At 41.9% G+C, this 7,631-nt stretch overlaps 1 pseudogene; it reads left to right on the top strand.

The window, feature by feature from the left end:
• The first annotated feature begins 3,974 nt into the window (after window positions 1-3,974).
• Window positions 3,975-5,104, top strand: LOC122750418 (annotated as a pseudogene).
• Window positions 5,105-7,631: the final 2,527 nt, after the last annotated feature.

Consider the following 7,631-nt stretch of genomic DNA (forward strand, 5'->3'; position numbering starts at 1 on the left):
ATTCCAGGCACTGTCTTAAGTACTGGGGATAGAAATACAAAGGATGGAACAAAATCTATTCATGATGAGTTTCCATTCTAATGAGGAAGATAATGAGTACATGTAAAATATAAAGTTAATAAATACAAAGTAGTTAAATACAAGGTAGTTTGGCAGGTGGGACACTAGCAATTGGAGGATTCAAGAAAGGCATTTTGCAAAAGATGCCCACAGAGGCTCATATGGCAGGCTTCTTTTACCTCTTTGGTGGACAAAAGTCCAAGAAAGCCCTTGGATCTATAACATAGGAAAAATCCCAGTTGTTTGCAATTTATTCTAATGACCAAAAATACTCCTGACTCTCCTGGGAAAGAGGAATGTTTCTCATGAATGCATCCCCAAGCATCACAGGACATCTAGGTCATCATTCCAGTTGCTGGAATTTAATTCTCTTTCCCAGGCATTTGCCCTTATCATCTTCCATGCCAAAATCATTTTTTAGGTTGCCAACATCAATGGTGTTAAAAGCAGATAAGTGGGGGCCAAGCTTTTGATTCTTTGTTGAAAGGGCTGAACATGTGGCACCTTAAAAGCTGATTTTTGTGGACTGTGTAGTGTAGCCTATCCTTGTTGTGTCTGTCAATGTCCATTCACTCTCAGTGCAGCCCCACTTTCAGATAGCTGCTTATGTCCACCCTCTGGTGACTGATTTAATACACAGGAGCTAGAATGGTTCCCTCCTCCCCGACCTCTACTCATGCCTGGCCTTACTCCAGATATTGGTGAATGCCATTCATTCTGGGTTTATGATTTCTTTCAAATGACTAGATCTGATACCATTCCCCCCTCCTCCCTCTCCTGCATGGGAGCCCTGCTTTCTCCATTTAATTATTTTACAACCCTAGAGGAGAAATGAGAGCTAATCAGAAACATTTTAGATGTACTAAAAAAGCCTCTTTAGGGAGGTCAGGAGGACCACAGAGGGGGCAGGTATGAGATCTGTAGAGGAAGCCAAGTTACCAAAGGGTTAGTTATTCCAATGGCCAAGTGAAACAAGGTCCATTGGGGACTCTTTGACTTCCCTCACTAGACCTCCCAAGTCTGGCCTTATGAAAGTGCAGAGCTGAGGCCTTTAATGAGCCTTGTTTACCTTGGCTCTTGCAACAGCTAACCCTTTGGTAACTTGGCTGTTTTAGTCAATCTCACACCTTGTAGAGAAGGAATCTCTCCCTAGTCCTCTCCCCAACTCCTCTCTCCCACAGACTCATTCTTCCATCTTATTGATTTAGATTTAATTTATGTGCTGAATATTTAGGGGCTGATGAAAAAGTAATGGACTGAAAAAGTGACACTAAGCAGTCAAACAAATAGTCTTTTCAGGGGACCAGGGGACCTTGAAAATGCCACATGCATGGGGGAAGAAAAATCTTAGGGGCTTCTGAGAGGTTCGAAAGAGAGGCTGAGAAGGTTACATGATGGATCACTTCAGAAAGCAATTTGGACTGAGGAAATCTGAAGGGACTGCAAGGGTATGCTATTTAATCAGAAATGCAATATGAAAAGCACCAATTCACTTTATAAAGGCAAACATTGCATCATCTGGATAGGGGAGGGATGGAGAGGGGGAAGTCCTGTTTTTGTAACAAAAGACATACCCTGCTGAGTAAAAAACATTTCATTAGCTGAGTATGTAACATAAGATGTGAATGTAAGAGCAGGGATCATGAAAAAGAGCTTCCCCACATATTCAAGGTTTGATTTTGGTAGAGAATAAAAAGTAAGTGACCCTGCTACTCTATGTATGCCTGCATGGAGCGTGCAGGCAAGTCAGGGGACAAGGGCCCAAAAGAGGGTGTCCTGTTTTGAAGTTGAGGGGGGCAGTGATTAAGTGCAAAGAAAATGATAGTGGAAGAGAAATATGTTTGATTGTATTATTGTGGGGGAACTACTCTAATATGACATCCTCTGGCATGATTTATGAGTATGCTCTGAATAACAGGAAATACTCCTCGAATTAGCAAAATGATGAAGTACACCATATTAACAGCTTATTTTATTTACTAACCGCAATTTCTCAGACATTAGCCTCTCAGGGGCATCAGAGATGAAAATTCAACAGCACATACTAGTCTGTGGGGGTCTCAATACTTTTGATGTTGATTCAGGGCTGGAATTATCCTCTCAGGTTATCCCCAAGGATTCTGGAAGATCCAGAAAATGCCTCAAGGTTCTGGACTTGGAGAGATAAGAAAAAAGGAAACTACTCTCTCATGTTCCCCATTCTGTCCCCATTCCCATTTTCCTTTCCCACAAACAATCTAGTTGTTAACTTGCTTTATACTGATTTTCTGTACCTGAAATCCCTTGAGGTCATCAAGTACACCATATGCCAATATATTAAGTACCCTTTTGGGGGGTATAAAAGATTAGCTGAGCTGCTTAATTAGTTGAGCTGCTTTCACTAATGACTCAAATTGAAGTAAGGAATGTTTATCAAGGTTCCGATCATGGAAAAAAAGACATATAAAATTTAGTAACTTTAAGAGCAAATTTCTACATTGTTTTCCAGAATGACTGGACCAATTCACAATTTCACCAACATACCTTTGTCATTTATCATTTTCTTTTTTACAAAACAATTTTCATTTTATTTTTTTGTCCACAATGGAATTTGTTCTATTGGCATGGTGCTAAAGCTTCTAATTTATAAGTATTGGCATGACAATGACTTTATATATCTTTTACTTTCCTTGCCTTTCCCTCCCTCCCTCCCTCCCTCCCTTCCTTCCTTCCTTCCTTCCTTCCTTCCTTCCTTCCTTCCTTCCTTCCTTCCTTCCTTCCTTCCTTCCTTCCTTCCTTCCTTCCTTCCTTCCTTCCTTCCTTCCTTCTTTCTTTCCTCCTTCCTTCCCTCCCTCTACTCTTTCTCTCATACACACTGTGACGAGTAAAACTAAATGTGTGGAAGCTTATTTCTGTCCCAAGTATAAGGAAAACTAGCTAGGGTTTACTTATAAATTAGAAGCTTTAGCACCAAGTTTTGGCATTAAGCATTTATTACAGAGTAAAGAGAGAACATGTGGGCTTCAGAAAGATAGGAAAGCCTAGCTAAGATCTATGGGAGATAGAGGAGAAAAAGCTGCCTTCACCCACTAGTCCCAGGCCACAAAGAGGAAGTTCCCATGCCTGTTAGAGTGGAAGCTCCCTGCCGGTCTGGAAGACAGGTGTTCCCTACACACTACTCCAAGCTAATTGGCTGATAGCATTCAAGTCCATTGATTGACATGACTTGAAGGCGGTCATGAATAGAACCGTGCTGAGGTCAGAGTTCAGATTCTCTGGTGGGAACAAGGCTTTGTGAGGTAACTTCCTGACTCCAGGCTGACCTTAAGTCAAGGTCAGCCAGGCTCTCACAGGGGGTGGGGGGTGGGGGGGCCCTGGTAATAATTTTCTCACAACATACACACACACACACACACACACACACACACACACAAACACACACACGGTTTCTTCACTGGATGGGGGAAAGAAGAAAGACTAAATACTTGTTAATTAAAAAAATCAAAATGTAATTAAAAAAATAAAATGAAATTGTGGTAATTGGATGCTAGAGATACGATTAAAAAACTTCTCAACAGGCTAAAGTAATGGATCAAATCAAATAAGGTAAATTTTTTTAATAAGGTAAAATTTAAGAGAGTTGAATTTACAGTCTGATGATTTGCCTAAAAAATATCAATGACATAGTAGAGATGCAGCAAGCTAAACAATATGTAAAAAGGATCTGAGAATTTTAGTGTAATGTAAACTCACTTTGAGTCAATAGTATGACAAAGAATGGTATAGGATATTTCCTGTCGCACAATAAGTGCTTAATAATTGTTTATTGAGCTGTGAGCTCTTCCACCTGGCATGCACTTGCCTGATACCTGCCTCCAGGTGCAGCACCACCTTCTGTCTCTTAAGGGTTTAAACTTGCCACTTCAAAATTTGCCATGGATGATGATATTGCTGCTCTCGTTGTTGTCAATGGCTCTGGAATGTGCAAAGCTGGCTTTGTAGGAGACGATGCCCATCGGGCTGTCTTCCCATCCATTGTAGGGCACCCCAGACATCAGGGTGTGATGGTGGGTATGGGCCAGAAAGACAGCTATGTGGGGGATGAGGCCCAGAGCAAGAGAGGTATTCTGACACTGAAGTACCCCATTGAACATGGTATTTATTGTCACCAACTGGGATGACATGGAGAAAATCTGGTATCATACTTTCTACAATGAGCTCTGTGTGGCCCCTGAAGAGTACCCTGTGCTGCTCACAGAAGCCGCTCTGAACCCCAAAACCAACAGAGAAAAGATAACTCAGATTATGTTTGAGACCTTCCACACCCCAGCCATGTACATTGCCATCCAGGCTGTGCTGCCCCTGTATGCCTCTGGTTGTACCACTGGTATTGTGATGGACTCTGGTGATGGTGTGACCCACACTGTGCCCATCTATGAAGGTTATGCCCTTCCCCATGCCATCCTCCATCTGGATCTGTCTGGCTGTGATCTGACAGACTACCTCATGAAGATCCTGACCAAGAGAGGGTACAGTTTCACTACCACAGCAGAGAGGGAAATCATGCATGACATCAAGCAGAAGCTGTGTTACATCGCCCTAGACTTTAAGCAGGAGATGGCCACTGCTGCTTCTAGCTCTTCTCTGGAAAAGAGCGATGAGCTCCCTGATGGTCAGGTTATCACAATTGGCAATGACAGGTTCTGATGCCCAGAAGCTCTCTTCCAACCATCTTTCTTAGGTATGGAATCCTGTGGAATCCACAAAACTACCTTCAACTCCATCATGAAGTGTGATGTTGACATCCATAAGGATCTCTATGCCAATACTGTATTGTCTGTTGGTACCACCATGTACCCAGGCATTGCTGACAGGATGCAGAAGGAGATTACAGCCCTAGCCCCCAGCACAATGAAAATCAAGATCATTGCCCCACCTGAGCAAATACTCTGTCTGGATTAGAGGCTCCATCCTGGCATCTCTTTCCACCTTCCAGTAGATGTGGATTAGCAAGCAGCAGGATGATGAATCTGGGCCCTCCATTGTCCACTGCAAATGCTTCTAAATGGACTGGTTTTTTGTTTTGTTTTGGTCAAAGGGTGTGGCATGTTAATTGCCCAGAAAAAAAAGAGATGAGATTGGCATGGATTTATTTGTTTTTTGTTTCTTTGTTTGTTTTATTGGCACTTGACTCAGGATTTAAAAACTGGAATGGTGAAGGTGATGAGCAGGTGATGATGTTGGAGCAAACATCCCCAAAGTTCTACAGTGCATCCTCAGGATTCTGATTGTACATTCTTGTTGTTTGTTTTTTTTAAATAGTCTTTCCAAATAATTATTACATGTTAGTTAGTTACTTGCCTCTATGAAGGTGGTCCTGCTCAAATTAGAGCAAAGGAGCTACTTAAAAACCCAGAAGGGGAGGGGGGAGGTACACAGTACTGCTTTATGTGTAAATGATGTAATCCTTTAAAAAAACAAAAACAACTTTTTGTATCTTCCACCTTAATACGTGTTCCTTTTTTTAATTGTCAGCCATAATGAGTGGCCTCATAAATTTCCTCCCTGCCCCCAACATAGATGTGAATAAAGACTTCACAGTCTCCCCTCAAGATTTGAAAGTGGTGCCAGTACTTGGGGGGAGGGGAGGAGAGCTTTACCTGTACACTGACTTAAGACCAGTTCAAATAAAAGTGCACACATTAAAGAAAGAATAAATAAATAAATGTTTATTGACAGACTGACATGATTGTAGGCTATCTATACATCAAAAAAAGGCATAGTGTTTAGGCCTAGGAATGTCATAGCCTGGGGTATTCTTCATTCAGTTCAGACTATATCTAGAGAGTTGTAGCATTGTAGTACTCAGGCAACACAAAACTAGAGAACATCCAGAAAAGGTCAATTAAGAAAAGTAGTGGGGACTAGAGAAGGTGCCTTAGAAGGACAAGTTAAAGGAACTTGGGACATTTATCCTGAGAAGAAAAGGCTTAGCAGGAACTGCACAGCTATATTCAAGTATTTAAAAGCTGTCATAAGGAAGAGGGATTCAATTTGTTCTATTTGATCTAGGTGAGCAGAACTAGAAGCAGAGAGGGAGGGAGATGCAGAGGAAGATTTTTTTGTTTTTGTTTTTGTTGTTTGTCCTTCATTCTCAAAGAGGACCATGACACAGGAAGGTGATTTGCACTGAATTGGATTTAAGTGAGGGAGGGCTGTGCAAAGTCACCAGTCTCACTCTCTCCTCCGGAATCTTCTGGGTCCAGTGGCAAGATACAGATCAGGACACTGAAGATGACCTCTAAAAAGAGGGAGATCTTGGCCTTTTAAACTAAGACCTTTTACAGGTCTCAGTTTGCCTGAGGCAACACCCATTCAGGGCTTAAGGGTAGGTAAGAGAGGAGGCAAAGAAAAGCCTCTTTTACCTAGTTAAAAATAGATTGGGGGGGAGTAACGAAGACCCTCAGGTTTTCTGACCTAAAGAGATACAATTGCAATTTAGGCACACCCTGAGGTCTGGGCTGGGACCTATTGGCCAATCAGGAAGATTTTAGACCCACCAAGGCAAAGCTTCCTAACAATTAGAGCTTCCAAAGGTAAAATATGATTCCTTAGAGGATAGAGGATTTCCTCTCACTTGAGGCCTTCAAATAATTCAATTCAATTAAATAGGCATTTATTAAGCACCTACTATATACCAGGCATTGTATGGACAACTTCCCTCAAGGAACTGACAATCTAATGGGGGAGACAACATGCAAATAAATATGTACAGAGCAATATCATCCCAGGGACAAGAAAGGGGAAGGACGGAGGGATAGAATTTGGAACTCAAAACTTTAAATAAAAATGTTAAAAAATTGAAAAAAAATACAAAGCAATATATGTTTGTTTGTGTGTGTGTGTATGTATGTATGTATGTATGTATGTTTAAACACATATACATATGTTATATGCCCAGAGTACCCCAGAATTTCTCTGGGGCACATCAAAGAACCTTATCCTTGAGAAACTAAGCCAAAGGACAGACAAACCTAAAGAGATAAGTGGAACCAGATGGGACTGAGCTAGCTCCCGGACCCCCACCCTTCATTCCAGTCTCCCTCACCCCTGGGGAGATAAGTTTGGGTGTGGCTGCTGACTTTGTGCCAGGAGGAGAGAGAGTTGGCTTGAGAGATTCGAAGCCTCCCCTCACCCAACTCCCCCAGCCACTACCAGTGGGGGATCTTCCTCTCTCAATAAGGGAACTTTCCACAGTCAGATGATTACCTCATCAGACCACCATTGGCTCTATAAAAGTATCTGCCTGCCTCCTGCTGGAGGAGATTGGTATCTCAGAGGCATGCTCTGTGCCATTCCTTTCTCCCCATGAGAAGAAGTCCAAGGATTTCTCTCTCAGTTTCCCTTCCCCTGCCCCTCAATAAACTACTATCTTATTCTATTGGATTTGCAAGAGGGTTTAATTCTTTTTTTTTTTTTTTGGTTTGTTTGTTTGTTTTTGTGCGGCAATGAGGGTTAAGTGACTTGCCCAGGGTCACACAGCTAGAAAGTGTCAAATGTCAAGTGTCTGAGGCTGAATTTGAACTCAGGTC

Source organism: Dromiciops gliroides, chromosome 3, assembly GCF_019393635.1.
Source record: "Dromiciops gliroides isolate mDroGli1 chromosome 3, mDroGli1.pri, whole genome shotgun sequence".
In the NCBI taxonomy this organism is placed as follows: Eukaryota; Metazoa; Chordata; class Mammalia; order Microbiotheria; family Microbiotheriidae; genus Dromiciops; species Dromiciops gliroides.